The sequence below is a fragment of the Symphalangus syndactylus genome, chromosome 20 (genome assembly GCF_028878055.3).
Source record: "Symphalangus syndactylus isolate Jambi chromosome 20, NHGRI_mSymSyn1-v2.1_pri, whole genome shotgun sequence".
NCBI classification, from domain to species: Eukaryota; Metazoa; Chordata; class Mammalia; order Primates; family Hylobatidae; genus Symphalangus; species Symphalangus syndactylus.
In genome coordinates, this window is record NC_072442.2 from 48,688,123 (window position 1) to 48,705,281 (window position 17,159).

General features: G+C 37.2%; 1 protein-coding gene across 9 annotated transcripts in view; it reads left to right on the top strand.

Annotated features, from left to right (window-relative positions):
• TANC2 (tetratricopeptide repeat, ankyrin repeat and coiled-coil containing 2) overlaps positions 1–17,159 on the top strand; it is a 489,961-nt gene that overhangs the window by 165,833 nt on the left and 306,969 nt on the right. For 2 of the 9 annotated variants that reach the window (XM_063629303.1, XM_063629304.1), the window contains exon 1: positions 1,847–3,992. The exons of the other annotated variants lie outside the window; for them this stretch is intronic. The gene's annotated coding sequence lies outside the window, so the exon portion shown is untranslated. Of the gene's footprint in view, positions 1–1,846; positions 3,993–17,159 lie in introns of those variants that run through there. 9 annotated transcript variants of the gene reach the window in all.

Here is a 17,159-nt window from a genome sequence, read left to right on the forward strand (position 1 = left end):
CCACTGTGCCCAGCCAAGAAATATGGTCATTTTAGAATTGTCTATGTGGTATTATCTGTTTTGATGACTTTGTTTAGATAGCACAATGAGCAGTGTTTTGAGTTATACCAGAGGTGGTTGAACATCTCTGTTTTCCCCATTTCTGGTTAATGTTCATGTTTCTGATTTCTGAAAATGATTTTTAAAAAAAATTATGTATACATCTATATCATTCAGTAAATTTTGTAACTTTAATGAAGTAAGTAAAGTGAGAGAAAGGAGATTTTATATGTGTATTTTATGGCTCAGTATGCCCTTTTATGCCCTGCTTATCAATAAAAACATTCTGAAAGAACCACCTGCCAACTCATGACCTTTTTCAAATGTTACAATTATCATTTAGAGGTAGCATCACACATTTGGGAAAATTTTATTCAAGGTTTAGATAGTAAAGTCAACATATAAAATAAAAACTGAGTATAAAGAAAATTATCCTCAGAAATCCATTACATATCATTCACGACATTCATTAAACAGATACTGCTTCTCAATATGTCCAACCCTGCCAGTTTATCCTTTAGAGTTGTAACTATTTTACTCTTTACTCTCTTTTTTTTTTTGACCACCAGATGAAGTGTTGGCTAATGTATAGGGATCACATATATGATTTTTAAGAATATATTTCTTTTTCTTCTCTGTCACTCATTACCCTACTGCTGCAGATTGAAGCCCTGATCTGGAGCAGTAGCCGTTGCTAGGAAAGACACAACCCTGTGTAGAAATTTGGCCAAAGCTTGAATTGCAATAGCTAGTAAAATGGTTACTCTCTTACTCCTGTGAGAATAGAGATTTCATATATACATCTCTTCATAAATATTACCCTACCTTTAAGCACAACAGAGTTTAGCACGGAGGATTACTCCTTAGAGAAAGCTTTTAATATAGCAAGACTGAAAAAAGAATAAAAAAAAAGTGTGTAAGTTTTAGCATGACTTACCTAAATTAATCATAAAGGAGTTAAAAATTAGTAACCAAGGGGAAGAGCTAACTCCTTAAATCTCTCTCCACCCTTAAGTTAAATCCAGTTTTTCAAACAAAACAAAACCTGTGTACTTTGTCTTTTAAAGTATTTTAATCATGTCCTCATCCCAGTTAGCTCCTACACAGCATAAGCAACGTTAATATGAAAGTCAGTGAAAAAATTATTTGTTGTCCAAGTTTACATTTTTTTGCAGAACTTCTCTGGTATCTCTCTAATGCAAAGATCTGCTCAACATGACTTGATGATGGGGAGGTGGGAGAGAAAGTTGCTCTTTTTACCTAAGATATTGAATAATCAGTATTCTAAGAAGTCACAACTAAAGAGAATTTCCCTCAAAAATAACTACAGGCACAAGACAATATTTGAGTTAAAAAACTTACTAGATAGAAGAGATTAGACTGTCCAGGAAACAGAATGAGATATGCTGTCCATGGAATTTTCAAGTCAAACATAATAGCTCATTTTTGAGTTTGCCCTACAGTTTTCTAGTTAGGTGAGATAAAAAGTAATAGGTTATTTTAAACAACTCAGTCACTTTGCATGTTCTTTGATATTAACCATTCCATAGAAACTGCTTATACTTCTTTATTACCAAGTTACTATTTTCTAAAGACATTTATAAGTCATGTTGAGGCAGTAGAATTACTTGTACATTATTATATTAAATAATCCTTGAACGCTAGTCCACAGTATCTATATCTGCTATAATTCTAAAAAGAAATAGCTACTAGCTACTTGTGACAAGTATATTCAGTGTGATGGGACACAATATCCAATCAAACATAAAACCTAGCCTGGAAAAATATTTACCCTTTCAGGCAATTTTCTATGTTTATGGAGTTCTATTGAAATTCCACTTTTCATTTTTATCTTTGCTGTTTTGCTTAGATGCTTTTGCTTTGCTGTTTTGCTTAGATTAAAAAATATAGATTTTTAGAATTTTAAGCCTTTGCTTTGTATTTATTTTTTTCTATTCCCACTATAGCTTTAGGAATAAGGTGGAAAATGCTTTACTGAGATGAATCAGAGGGTCAGAGTAGTTAGGTGACTTACTCAGGGTTTTATTTAAAAGTAGCAAAGCTGTTAGTCCAACTATAGTCAGAAGACTAGTCAAATGCATGTCCATCCCACTACATTGCAATTCTTTTTAGTCACATTTTACTGAGGTTCTTCATTTATGGAGATAAATGCATCATAAATATATGACCAACAAATAAATCTATGTCCAACAAATACGTAACTTTTCCAGAATTGGTATCATAATGGCAGTGTTGCCCACATAAGAGAAGGTGTAATAGGTAAATTTACCAAATATTTTGCTTTGTATTGTATCTGAATATTTTATTAAATAAATGGTGATGGAAAAGTAACACAGAGATATGATATAAAACAATTTCATACAGAACTACCCTATCTAAATATATGAAATATCATAGCATCAGTGACCCATGCTTAATAAATCTAATGAAAGATATTTTTCTGCACCAGTCATCTCAGAGCCACGTCCAGAATACTGTAGAGAGAGTACCATTACGACAATCTATGCATTGGTGCTTTCACTAGCTCCCCCTTCTCCTGTGATACCGTTTGGAAGCTATCCTACTATCCCCTGGAAGGGGGAGCTCTTCCTGATTCCTGAGAGGTGAGGAAAAAAGATTGTCCAGGCCCAGTTAGGGAGAGGCCTTTAGAAGCATGGGGTGGACCAGTAACCCTGTCTTACAAGTGATTGATGGAGAAGTTTTCTTTTTCATGAATGAAGGCTATGAGCATTTTTAGTGAGGTTAGTGTCTTTTGAAACTTTCTTTATCTAGAAGGAATACAGATGATAGTATGCCTCTCTTTGAAATTGGTGTCATTGCTACTTTATTAGTCAATCAGTTGATAGTGCTGCAGTTTTGGTGTATCTGATGCATACCATCTGAATGAAAGGCATTTAATTAGGATTTTAATATCTCTAAGTATTTAAAGATGAATTTTCTGCTATCTCCAACTCTAGACAGTTCCTTACATTGCAACAAAATCACTGTATAATTTTAACACAACAATAAATTATGGAGATACTGCAGACCTATATTAGCTTGCTAAAGTATTAATATTTTAAATTACCTCAATTGCATTTTTTGTTGGTGCCTACTAAGTAACTGTTTTACAACGTATATTCACACAGCTCTGATTCAAAAATTCAGAAGTGCAAAACATGAGAAGGAAGCAGTAGGAGAGGAGTTTACAGCTTTAAGACATGAGGAGCTTACAGCTTTTTAATATAAATTGTTCCCAGAATCCATGTCACAGATCCTTATATGGTGCTGCTTTTTTCCTCTTGGTTGCTATGACAACAGCAGCACTGCACCATTCATCAGCTCTGGACCTGGGCTGCACTGCTAGCCTTCCTTGTTACTCCTGAATGTTAAGAAGAACATCCGTGAATCATTCACTCTGTTAACGCTGCGCCATTAGAAACCTAAGAACCAGTTCTTCCAGTAATTTGCTCTAACAGTGGGTGAACTAAACTGCGCCACAGAAAAAAATTGTGTAAAAATATTTGTTTTATCCTAATGGAATCATACAACCTATATTTGCTGCAGTATTCTGAAAGGATAAGCTTATGTCAACCAATCTAATGAAAAGAACTCGTCTGTGTAATCTCTTGAAATCATTAGTTGTTCAAAACAGAATACCACAGTGCTTCTCTGGATACAAAAAGAAGCAGATGATGTTGTTAGGGGTTCTAAACCCCTTTGGGAGCGTCTCTTGTGCTTTGGGACCATCATCAACATCTGCTATAAGAAGTATCACCTGTAACGCACAGTGAGTTCTGCACAGCGTAAAGAGCTGGCTGGAGATTGAAGTGTGGGTCATTCCTGATGTGTCAGGTCTGATAACAACGTGACCAGTGAATAAGAAGCCTTTCAGCTTTTCTAGGGGAAAAGACTCTATAGTATTGACTAGTGAGGAAGAAAAACTAAAACCTGTGAGTATGATGAGTATATGGATTTCTGAGCTGTAAAGTCTACTTTGTTCTTTATCGAAAAATAAACACAGCCTAAGATAATTTGACATTTAGTTTTCAAGGAAGCCATTAAGCTGTATTTTGGCACATTTATCTAATTTTTAATTGTGTGTTCTTTTGCTTTATATATTTATATGCATATATGAACCTTTTGAAATAGTTTTATATTTTAAAAAATAATATGCATTGCAGAGAAGGCTGTTACAAACTCAATTTTTCAATGTAAATGTGAAGGTTAGATTGTCTCTCCTGTTAGATTGCAATTCCAGAATAGACCTCTACTTCCTGTTGCAGTATCCTTATAAATAAAATACCTTTTTAAAAAAATAACAATATGGAAATCTAGAATTTTGTAAACAAGCTTTCTTAATACATAAAATTATTCTTGTTATTTCATTAACTGGAGTGTTTACTAATGGACTTTCTTAGTTTAAGAATTTTTTTAACAACACAATGTGCAAATTATGATATTTATTGTCTATTTTCCCAGTTGAGTTTAGACTAAATTAGAAATTTACCTTTGTTTACGTGTATTTTTAGATCATTTGGCAATTATCAACAAGATATATTGATTTTATATACTGAATTTTCTTAAAAGACTCTTTGTTTTCTGGCTTTTAATTATTTTCTCTTTTTAGTTCCTCAGCTAACCATGGTAACTTAGAAATGTCTTGAAAGTAGGAACTTGGTTTTTCAAAATTAGGATATTTGTAGTGATCTTCAGCCACTTCAAAAAAGAAAAAGATATTTTCATTTAGTCTTATTCTTTCAATTACTTGTCTTCCTAAGTTGCTCTTATTGATTTATTGATTGATTGGAACAGAGTCGCCCAGGTTGGAGTACAGTGGTGCAGTGATGGCTTGCTGTGCCTTCACCTCCCAGGCTCAAGCCGTCCTCCTCCCTCACCCTGTTGAGTAGCTGGGACTACAGGCATGTGCCACCATATGCAACTAATTTTTTTTTTTTTTTTTTTTTTGAGACAGAGTCTCACTCTGTCGCCCAGGCTGGAGTGCAGTGGCGTGAACTCGGCTCACTGCAAGCTCCGCCTCCCGGGTTCATGCCATTCTCCTGCCTCAGCCTCCTGAGTAGCTAGGACTACAGGCACCCGCCACCACGCCCAGCTAATTTTTGTATTTTTAGTAGAGACAGGGTTTCATCATGTTAGCCAGGGGTGGTCTCGATCTCCTGACCTCGTGATCCACCCGCCTCGACCTCCCAAAGTGTTGGGATTACAGGCATGAGCCACCACGCCCGGCCCTCCAACTAATTTTTTTAAAACATTTTTGTAGAGATGAAGTCTCATGTTGCCCATGCTGATCTCAAACTCTTGGGCTCAAGCAGTCCTCCCACCTTGGCTTCCCCAAGTGCTGGGATTACAAGTATGAGCTGTGGCTCCCAGTCTGAGTTGCTCTTCTGAAATGCACTTTATTTGGAAAATATGTACTTCAGTGATATGACTAGGTTATTTTAATTTACACAGTTAGCAAAAGAAGATTTTTGTTATTTTGTCATTATACCATTCAATTTCTATTCCTTCTTCCATTTTTGAGACTTTGCCTATTTCTTTATACAAGTGAGTTTGCCCAATGTTTAGAAAGCCTTTAAATAGGGAGAATTAATATGTTAAGGGATAATGAAAGAGTTAATCACTTATATTAACAGTTATATATGCCATTAATAACAAGATTTTGCTTCTATCATCTATAACGGATCAAATAAATATTCACATTTTAACTTGCTCTGCAAGTAAATAAAATAGGAATTTTAAAATGTATGTATATTTAATAATTGTGTACATTATAAGTTAATGCTTCTATATGACTATCCTCACACATGTATATATAGAAACTAAGGATTTTATATATCCATTATCTCTGAAACTATAATTTTTATTAACAGTAGCAAAGAGGCCAGGTGCCATGGCTCACACCTGTAATTACAGCACTTTGTGAGGCTGAGATGGGAAGATCCCTTGAGGCCAGGAGTTCAAGACTAGCCTGGGCAGCACAGGGAGACCCCATCTCTACAAATAATTTTTTAAAAAATTTAGCCAGGCATGATTGCACATGCCTGTGGTCCCAGCTACTTGGGAGGCTGAGGCAGGAGAATCACCTAAGCCTGGGGGGTTGAGGCTGCAGTGACCCGTAATCACTCCACTGCACTCCAGACCGAGTGACATAGTGAGACCCTGGGCAACAGAGCAAGACTCTGTCTCATAAAAAAAATATATTAATAACAAAGACTGGTTTAGGTATTTTTTAATGAGGTTAGTGTTTTTATTAGCAGATTTATTCATTTTCAAGTAATCTTTCTTGACCATATCCTTTGGTATTTTTTTTAATGTTTGGGGTTTTACCTATTATATATTCCTTAAAGATTGTATATTAACCTGTTTGTTTGTTTGTTTGTAAACTAGCTAATGTAAAATCCACTATAGACCTCCCTATTTTAAGAGATTCTGCAATAAGTCCTTTTATAATAATCCCTATTATGCTGATTTGGTGAATCTGTATGTATGTTAGGTTTTCTTAAAGGCCATCCAGTTTATTTCAGCATGTAAAAATTCAAGTTGCAGATTTAACTGGCAGTGTTCTGTGAAAAAAATAAGACTTAATGCTTGGATGATCATTGAGCCCCTCAATTTCAAACTAGTTTGACATCTTCAGTCTTACTTTCTGAAATTCTTTAAAAAGTCTTTTCAAGGCCGGGTGGTGACTCATGTCTGTAATCCCACCACTTTGGGAGGCTGATGTGGGTGGATTGCTTGAGCTCAGGAGTTTGAGACCAGCCTGGGCAAATGGTGAAACCCTGTCTTTACAAAAAATACAAAACATTAGCCAGGCATGGTGGTGCACACCTCTGGTCCCAGCTGCTTGGGAGGTTTAGGTAGGAGAATCACCTGAGGCTGGGAAGTTAAGGCTATAGTGAGCCATGATTGCTTCAGCACTCCAGCCTGGGTGACAGTATGAGACCTTGTCTCAAACAAACAAACAAACAAACAAAAAAAAACTATTCAATATTGTTCATATAACATACAACTGAGTAAAATCTTAGTTAATAGTAGGTATTGCTTTTTTGGGGGGAGGAAATGTGCTAGTGAATAGAATATAACAATTTCAAATGTAAACTCTTAGGTTTTTTCCCCTGGTTTTCATTAACTGAAACTTAAACATGTTATTCTAATAACACTTCTGAATATCTGGGAATTTGTTAGTAATAAGCTTTTATTAGAAAATAAGTACCTCATTTCTGTTAGAGTCTACATTAAGACATGAAGGACTCATATTGGTGATAAATTATTTTAACAGGGTCATTTCTAGTTATCCTAGCTATTTTTTCTCATGGGAATTAATGATAATATTTCAGTGATAAATGTGTTTTTTATCACTCCAACATTGTATAAGAAAACATTTTTACCACTGTAAACTTTGCAGCTTAGGACAGGTTAACTTCTATGAGGTTTCTCTTCTATAAGATGAATGAAATAGTGTATTTTTGTAGTGTCATTGTAGGCATTAAGAAAAATATATAGATAAAGCATCTAGTATAGTACTTGACACAGGGGAAGCATTCTCTTAGTGAATCTTTGATACTTACTTTCCCCCCATTCCTCTCCATTGGCCTACATCAGTGCTTTTTGGACTTTTCTTTGGGAGTTCCTTTAGGGCAAAGGCATTACTTACCAAAGGGATCTGGGATGTAGCCTGAAGTGGTACCCAAAAGGAAACCTGGAAATTTCTTGCGAGTCTCATATTTCTTTAAAACAGTGTACATTCTACATGTATTTTTATTTTATAATAAAAATGTTTCCCAAAAAAAATCTTTAAGTAAAACTCACTCTTCAGGAAAATGTACCACATTTTCTCCTATAAATTTGCATACCCCAACATAATACTCGTCACCTATATGTATTCCCCAGTTGAAGACATACTACTTAGATCATCGGGTCTGGGTATCATTTTTAAAATAGAAATTATAATTAGCCAGGTGTGGTGGCATACATATGCTTGTAGTCCCAGCTACTTGGGAGGATCGCTTGAGCCCAGGAGTTCTAGGATGCAGTGAGCTGTGATTGTACCACTGCACTCTAGCCTGGGCAACAGAGTGAGACTTCATCTCTTGCGGGGGGAGAGGGGGAAGAGGGGGAGGGGAAGGTGCATACTTCCCTGGAGAAAGAGATTGAGAATCAAGAGGCAAGGACGAAAAACTCAATCTGGTTGAATTTGGAAGGCTTACTCAGTTCAAAAACGTGAGTAGTGGTTTGAAGTTGAGTTAAGCTATAGTGGGATGAGAAAGAAATATTTCATGTCGGAACTAGAGAAGAATGATGATAGAGAAACGGTTTAGCATTTTAAAGCCTGAGAAGTCCTACAATAAAGGGACCTTTTTAATTGTTTAATCTAGCATCTTTAAAGCTTGACAACAGACACTTTATTTCTTACATGCCCCTGCAAAACTATGTGGAACAAGTAAGTATTCCAGGGAGCATGCTTTAGGAAATAACTGACCAAAGAAAGTTATGTCATTTAGAAGGAAAGAAGAGTGGTTAACTGCACAAAATAAAGTATGAAAGAAATCATCTTAGCACTCCAGAAGATATGGAAACATGGCTGGGTCTAGTGGCTCATGCCTGTAATCCCAGCACTTTGGGAAGCCAAGGCAGGTGGATCACTTGAGGTCAGGAGTTTGAGACCAGCCTGGTCAACATGGTGAAACCCCGTCTCTACTAAAAATACAAAACTTAGCCAGGCATGGTGGTGCATGCCTGTAATCCCAGCTACTTGGGGGCTGAGGCATGAGAATCACTTGAAACCTGGGAGGCAAAGGTTATAGTGAGCCGAGATCGCACCACTGTACTCCAGCCTGGGCGACAGAGTGAGACTCTATCTCAAAAAAGAAGCAAAACAAAAACAAAAACAGAAGATTATGGAAACATAATTTACTCAGATTCCCCAGATAAATTATACTTTGCTTTAATATTTTAAAGATGGGTGTGTTTTTTAAATGGGAGAAAATATTGTTTATTATGTAGACTGGAAAGTAAAATGATAAAGTGACTTAAGTAAAATCTCAGAAGCAAAAGTGTACAAAATGCATTCAAGCGGTAAATAAGTCAGTTTGTCTGGAACAGAGGTTTCATGAAGGATGCTCTGGAAGAGACAACTGGGACCAAAATGAGGAAGCCATTAGGGCAGTGGTAAGCTAACATAGTAGCCATGGAAAATGTATAAAGAGAAAAAGATTTTGGAGGAATAAGCAGATTGGTGACTGACCAGTTATAGAGTACAGCAATATGAAAAATCTGCCAAAGATGATTATACAATTTTAAGAAGAAAAATGATGGCTTTGCTAATAGGAAAAGCTTAGACAGATAGCTGATTTTAAGAGATTGATACACATTGAGTTCAAGGTGGTAGGAGGATATAAGAGGGGAAATGTGGGCCGGGTGCACTGGCTCACGCCTGTAATCCCAGCACTTTGGGAGGCTGAGGCGGGCGGATCACGAGGTCAGGAGATCGAGACCATACTGGCTGGCACGGTGGAATCCCGTCTCTACTAAAAATACAAAAAAAATTAGCCGGGTGTGATGGTGGGCGCCTGTGGTCCCAGCTACTGGGGAGGCTGAGGCAGGAGAGTTGCTTGAACCCGGGAGGCGGAGCTTGCAGTGGGCCGAGATTGCGCCACTGCACTCCAGCCTGGGCGACAAGGCAAGATTCCGTCTCAAAAAAAAAAAAAGGGAAATGTGTTTTCAGCACTTTGAAAATAAGTAAGGTTTTAAGCTGTAAATTTGGAAGTTATACCTGTAGAGAGTATAGTTAAAACTGTAGAGTAGGTAAAATCTTTCTTTTTTTTTTTTTTTTTTTTTTCCCGAGATGGAGCCTTGTTCTGTCACCCAGGCTAGAGTCCAGTGGCGCTATCTCGGCTCACTGCAACCTCTGCCTCCTGAGTTCAAGCAGTTCTCTGCCTCAGCCTCCCGAGTAGCTGGGATTACAGGCGCCTGCCACCATGCCCAGCTATTTTTTTGCATTTTTAGCAGAGATGGGGTTTCACCATCTTGGCCAGGCTGGTCTTGAATGTCTGACCTCGTGATCCACCCGCCTTGGCCTCCCAAAGTGCTGGGATTACAGCCATGAGCCACAGTGCCCGGCTGTAAAGTCTCTTTAGGATGAGAATTGAACAAATAAAAGAGGTAGGAAGTAAATATTTCATAAGAATTTATGAGGAATTTTCATGTTTACTCATTTTGTCTTTTTGTTGGCACTTTGAATTACTATGGCCCTAATCTTATTTATGAAGAAAACAAGACCTAATCAGGCTAACCATGAAGAAATTAGACATAAGAGATCAGAGCTCCAACTTAGACCTCTCTCTAACTTCAGTATGTGTTCTCAGGGATCAAGAAGTAAATCTTTTTTTTTTTTTTTTTTTTTGAGACGCGGAGTCTTGCTCTGTCGCCCAGGCTGGAGTGCAGTGGCGCGATCTCAGCTCACTGCAAGCTCCGCCTCCCGGGTTCACGCCATTCTCCTGCCTCAGCCTCTCCGAGTAGCTGGGACTACAGGCGCCCGCCACCACGCCCGGCTAATTTTTTGTATTTTTTAGTAGAGACGGGGTTTCACCGTGGTCTCGATCTCCTGACCTTGTGATCCGCCCACCTCTGCCTCCCAAAGTGCTGGGATTACAAGCGTGAGCCACCGCACCCGGCTGTAAATCTTAAGAAATATCCACTTAAGGGACCAAAAGAGAAAAACCCACATTAAAAAACAAATGAGATGAATAAGGAGCAGTATGAAAGATATTGAAGGAACCAAGATGGTGTAACTTTTGCTGGAAACTGAGGCTTGGAACCGTTTGAGTGACCATATAGGATCATGATTTTCTTGACATATGATTCTGCTTTTTGCTTTCCTGAACTGTAGTCCAAACACTTAGCTGCAGTGGTCTACATTTGGCAAATACTTGTATTCTGTTTCATTAAAGAGGAGAAAGAAAGAGAGAGGCTACATAAAACTGGTGGGAGAAGGAAGCATCTAATGAGAAACTTACAGTCAAATACACTTCTTAGAGTTCTAATTGCTTTTTGGTGTCTGTGATATATAGTCACATGTAGCAGGTATCCCCAACACTCAGGCTGCAGACCAGTACCAGTCCGTGGCCTATTAGGAACTGGGCAGCACAGCAGGAGGTGAGCCTGCAGGCGAGCAAGCATTACTGCTTGAGCTCCACCTCCTGTCAGATCAGCAGAGGCACTAGATTCTCACAGGAACATGAACCCTGTTGTGAAATGCACATCTGAGGGATCTAGGTTGCTTGCCCGTTATGAGAATCTAATGCCTGATGATCTGAGGTGGAACAGTTTCATCTCAAACCATCCCCACCCCCAACAAAAATTGTCTTCCACAAAATGGGTCTCTGGTGCCCAAAAGATTGGGGACCACTGATACATAGGAGTCTTTAAGACTTTTAAAAATAAAATGTTTCTCTTTCTCCATTCAACATCCTTACTCCAGTAAATTTCTCATTAAGACAGCTGAAAGGATCCCTAAAGCAGTTAACTGTCTGACCTTAACTCCTGCAATATGATGTAATAGTTCAGATCCTGCACTTACTAGCAGTGTGACATTGGGCAAGTTGTATAACTTCTCTGTGCTTCAGTTTCCTCATCTGTGAAATGAGTATAACAACTCCCTTAGGATTTGTAAGAATTAAAGGAATTTTTACAGGAAAAATGCTTACAACAGCCTCTAGTACATAGTAACTGTCCAATAATGATAGTTGATGATGATGCTGTCACTTAATAGCAACTGCATGATCCTATGTATCTCTCTATACCTTTCTTTACTTTAAGGTCCTCTGAACTTTTCATTTTTTTCTTTGTTGAGAAGGGAAGCCGTTTTTTACCTTTACTAGGTAGGCTGAGTTTTTTAAGTGAGCAGAGAGTAGTTACAACTTGAATCAGAAGGCTTAAATTTATATGACAATATAAATATGCCTGGATTTAGAAAACATCGTGCTGTCAAATGGATAGTGGTGGTGTCCTCTCCTGATAACAGTAATATTGTAACCATTAATGTTCAGAGTATTTCATTGTGAGTTTATATTACTTCCCGTGGGAACTGGTTTCATATTCAGTCCAAAACACTTGATAAGTGTGTAGTTTCTCCTTCCTTGTTTTATTTAAAAGAACCCTTTACCAAAAAAGTATGATAAATATATTGTCACATTGTTTTGATACAATGAGAAGCTTTGATATAATTGTGGTAAAATTATACATTCAGTACACGGCAGGCTTTTTCATCTTAGCATTTATTACAAATTTAAGTTTTAAATTAGTTAGCAATATAATGTAGCGTAAGCTTATCTAACATAGTTTGTGTACTCTGGAGCCAGACTGCCTGGATTTGAATTCTGACTGACATGCCTTACTTCTGTGTCCTTGGGCAAGTAACTTAGCCTCTCTTTCCCTCAGTTTCCTCATCTGCAAAAAGCAGGTAATAATAGTACCTACTACTTCCTAGGGTTATTATTAGGATTAAATGATGAATGACTTTGAACAGTTTTGATCACAATAAGAGCTCAATTATTGCTGTTATTATTATTTAGTATTTGTGTAGTTTACGTCTTGTCTCCCTAAAAGGGAGAGACAGTATTTGTCCTTTTTATTATTATATCCTCAGTCTTTAGCACAATGCCTGGCATATAGTAGATGTTCAATAAATATTTACTGAATAAATCATTAAAACATCCTGTACTTACCTAGAGCTTCAATAATATTCTTAGCTTGAATGCCTTCAGCTAAGCAGGCCAAAGCAGATAACCCTATTATGATGTTAAGAGCCTTTACTCACTAAGGTTTTTTTTTTTTTTTTTGGGGGGCGGGGGGTGGTTAGTTGTTGTTATTGTTGTTGTTGTTTGACAGAGTCTCCTTCTGTCGCCCAGGCTGGAGTGTAGTGGTGCAGTCTCAGCTCACTTGCAACCTCCGCCTCCTGGGTTCAAGCAATTCTCCTGCCCCAGCCTCCTAAGTAGCTGGAACTACAGGTGCATGCCACCACACCTGGCTATTTTTTTTTATTTTTTTAATAGAGATGGAGTTTCACTATGTTGGCCAGGCTGGTCTTGAATTCCTGACCTCAGGTGATCCGGCCCGCCTCGGCCTCCCAAACAGTTGGGATTACAAGCATGAGCCACCATGCCCGACTCACTAAGGTTTTATTAAAGTGAGATCTTGAAAATTTGTGACTCACTGTTTTATTTATTGATCAGACTTGTGATGGTAAACACTTTTCAACTGAGGCTAGAAGTATGACACATGAGTCACGTTCCTTTCACCTCCCCGCCCTGCACTGATTCTTAGGACTCTGACAGTATTATATTGCCTAGAAAAGAAAGAAATAGCTCTCTTCATGCCAATTTTGACCTGTTTTTAAAGCTTATTACTGAAAGGTTATAATGTAAAAGGTCTGATATATAAGGTACTCTTACCTAAGCCTGAGACGGAGGACATACTGCAGTTATGACTAAGTTTCTCATTTTTAAGTACCAAAAAAGTTAGCTTGTCAACACTGCAATTAAAATTTGCTGTTTTTTCTTGTTATTACCACTGGGTATTCTCTGTTGTGTTCAGTAAGGAATTCTCCTTATTGTACTAAATGTCTAATATTTTCTGCTCTTCTCCATTCTGGGGATAAATCATTGCTTTAATGAACCATTTTTGTAGATATATTAATATCTAGTCTAGTTTAGACTTACTTTAAATGATATTTCATTTGTTTATACAATGTGACATTGAACTATGAGCTACCTCTTCTAACTTAATTTCAATTTGACTTTAATTCTAATTGTATAATTTTTCCAGATTATGCCTTCGATTTTGAAAAGACATTTTTTATCAAGGTTCATCTGTCCAAAATAGTTTTATGTTTCTCTTATGCTTTTGACACTTTACTTCCCAAATCATTTATTATTGAGAAAATAGCTAGTAAAATGTCACAAAAATTGTATAGATTAGAGACTGAAATGTGACAAAGTAGAAATGACTTCTTTATGAAAATCTATTCATGCTTTTATTTCTTACTCCATCATGGTCCTTTCAGTTATGGGCACTGGCTCTCATTAGTCACTGTAAGAAACTGGCAGGATTTTATACTCTGCGTTATTTCAAAATCTAAATATTGACAATTAGTGCCTTACAAGCATGGTGGCATATGAAAATATTGTTAGACTTCTCAGACCTTTCTCATTTTCTCATTTGCGTTTTGCATATTACCATGCCCTGCACACTGTGAGCTAACTCTACCAGTTAGAAGAGATTTGACTGACCTTCCCCTAATCACTTGCAGGATTAAAGTTTTCATTCCCTTTGTGACACCTACTGACTGTTGTCAGGACAAGATGTATATTAGAGGCCAGTAGGCTACCTTCTAATGCACCTAGGTACTTCTGTTATTCCTGTAGTGGCCTGTGCTTAATGAGAGGCAGTTAAGTTAATGCCCATTGTACTTGTTATTATGATAATATAATTAAATTACATATACATTAGATACGAATACAGAAAGAAAGCACCTGTAAAAGAGTTTATAGGAAAATTATGTTAAAAGCTTTGGAAAAACTCAATATCAATAAAAGTAAGTTGCTAAAAAAATGGCTGTAACTGGATGACTACTCAATAATAATTGTGCATTTTAAAATAACTAAAAGAACATAATTGGATTGTTTCTAACACATAGGATAAATGCTTGAGGCGATAGATACCCCATTTACCCTGATGTGATTATTACACATTATATGCCTGTATCAAAATAACTCATACACCCCACAAATGTATATGCCTACTGCATACCCCCAAAAATTAAAAATAAATTTTCAGTGAATTTGGGTGAAGGTATTTTAAAAATCTGTCTATACTTAGGTTGTCTAAGATTTTGTTTTATTTTGAAAAAATTGACTAGATTATACATTTTAGTGCAGTTTACACAAAAAAGAAAAGTTGGAACTCATATTCAAACAAAAAGCCTTGGCCTTACAGCAAGAGTTTGGTTAATAAATGTACATTTATATTTTAAGGAAAAGTATTTAATACACGTACCAACTTTTTCTTTGCTCATTTGCAACATTTTAGAAAAACCAATCCACTACTAGTCCCTATCGGTGTAGGATAAGAGGATTTCCTGTATATATTACCTTCATATTTTTCGGTGGCCCTGACCAAGTTTGGGAGAATCCTGAGAAAAACCACAAATTATTCTCAGGAGAATTTGTGGAATAGACCTATGAATTATGGTCTTGTCTGTATATGACTTAGGTCAAAATTTTGTTGTGAGTGGAAATTTGTGTTTAGTAACATGTCATTCCTATCTGTTGAGCCTACTAAATGCCCTCTCAAACTAGACAGCTACGTGTAAAGAATCTTATGTTCTTCTTGGTTCAGTTGCATACTTAAGGACGGTTTATAGAAGTAGTTAAGTAGCCAGACTTTGTGGGGGTTTTTGTTTGTTTTTTTGAGCCAGGGTCTCGCTCTGTCACCCAGGCTGGATGGCTCACACTGCAGCCACAATCTCCAGGGATCCTCCCACCTCAGCCTCCCAAATAGCTGGGACTACAGACGTGACACCATGTGTCCAGCTGATTTTTTTTTTTTTTTAATTTTTGTAGAGATGAGGTCTCACTGTGCTGCCCAGTCTGATATTGAACTCCAGTCTGGTGGTAAACTCCTGGGCCCAAGCAGACCTCCTGCCTCGGCCTCCCAAAGTGCTGGGAATACAGGCACCATGCCCAGCAGTACCTAGACTTTGTAGTAAGACATACAAGGTTCAGGTTCCAGCATTACCACTTATTAGCTGTGTGAGTTTTTTACATGTTATTCACATTTTTCAAGTTTCAAATTTCTCTCTTATAAAATGTGCATAACAAGAGTAGCTACCTCATAAGAATGTTACGAAGATGAACAGTGTATGTCAAGTGCTTAGCAATGTACTTAACTCCTGAGGTCAGGAGTTTAAGACCAGCCTGGCCAACATGGTGAAACCCCATCTCTACTAAAAATACAAAAATTAGCTGGGCGTGGTTGTGCACACCTGTAGTCCCAGCTACTTGGGAGGCTGAACATAAGTAGCTGTACATAAGAACAACTATGAGCAAGAAAGTTAGCTTCATATCTGTAGTATTTTACCTGTTGTAATGATGAGCCCAATTAGATTAGAAAAATAAATTATAATCATCACCTTATATTTTCTTTATAGTAATCTTATATATCTATACAGTTATAAAATAAGAAATTGTGTGCATATGATGAGCACTGAATATTACATCATCTGTGTATGCTCATAGTTAGACATTCAAAACTTTTAAGTGATCTTTATTAATAATGTAATAATTTTGAAAACTTATCTGGAAGTATGTGATAGATTTACTAAAGTACACATATGGACAGAAACACATAAGAACAACTATGAGCAAGAAAGTTGGCTTCATAGCTACAGTATTTTACCTGTTTTAATGATGAGTCCGATTAGATTAAAAAAATTATAATCACCACCTTATCTTTTCTTCATAGTGATCTTATAGATCTATACAGTTATAAAATAAGAAAGCTGGGAAGGCTATTTATATTTCCTCTCCAGTATCCAACTTAATTGTTTCTCTCATCTTAATCGTTTTTGTTATTTAGGTAGCACGATAACACAATTTACTTGGCCAGCTCAGTGGCTCACACCTGTAATCCCAGCACTTTATGAGGCTGAGCCGGGCGGATCACCTGAGGTCAGGAGTTTAAGACCAGCCTGGCCAGCATGGTGAAACCCCATCTCTACTAAAAATACAAAAATTAGCTGGGCTTGGTGATGCACACCTGTAGTCCCAGCTAATTGGGAGGCTGAGGCAGGAGAATCGCTTGAACCTGGAAGACAGAGGTTGCAGTGAGCCAAGATTGCACCACTGCACTCCAGCCTGGGTGACAGAGTGAGACTCCATCTCACAAAAAAAAAAAAAAAAAAAAAAATTAAAAAACCGATTTACGATCTTTTATTTGCTATTTTGTTAATTCCTAATAGGAGTTAGTGTTGACAATCACTTTATCTGTTAGTTTACTGCGTATTTATGTTTCAAGGGGCATAGTCTAACCTACACTTTATT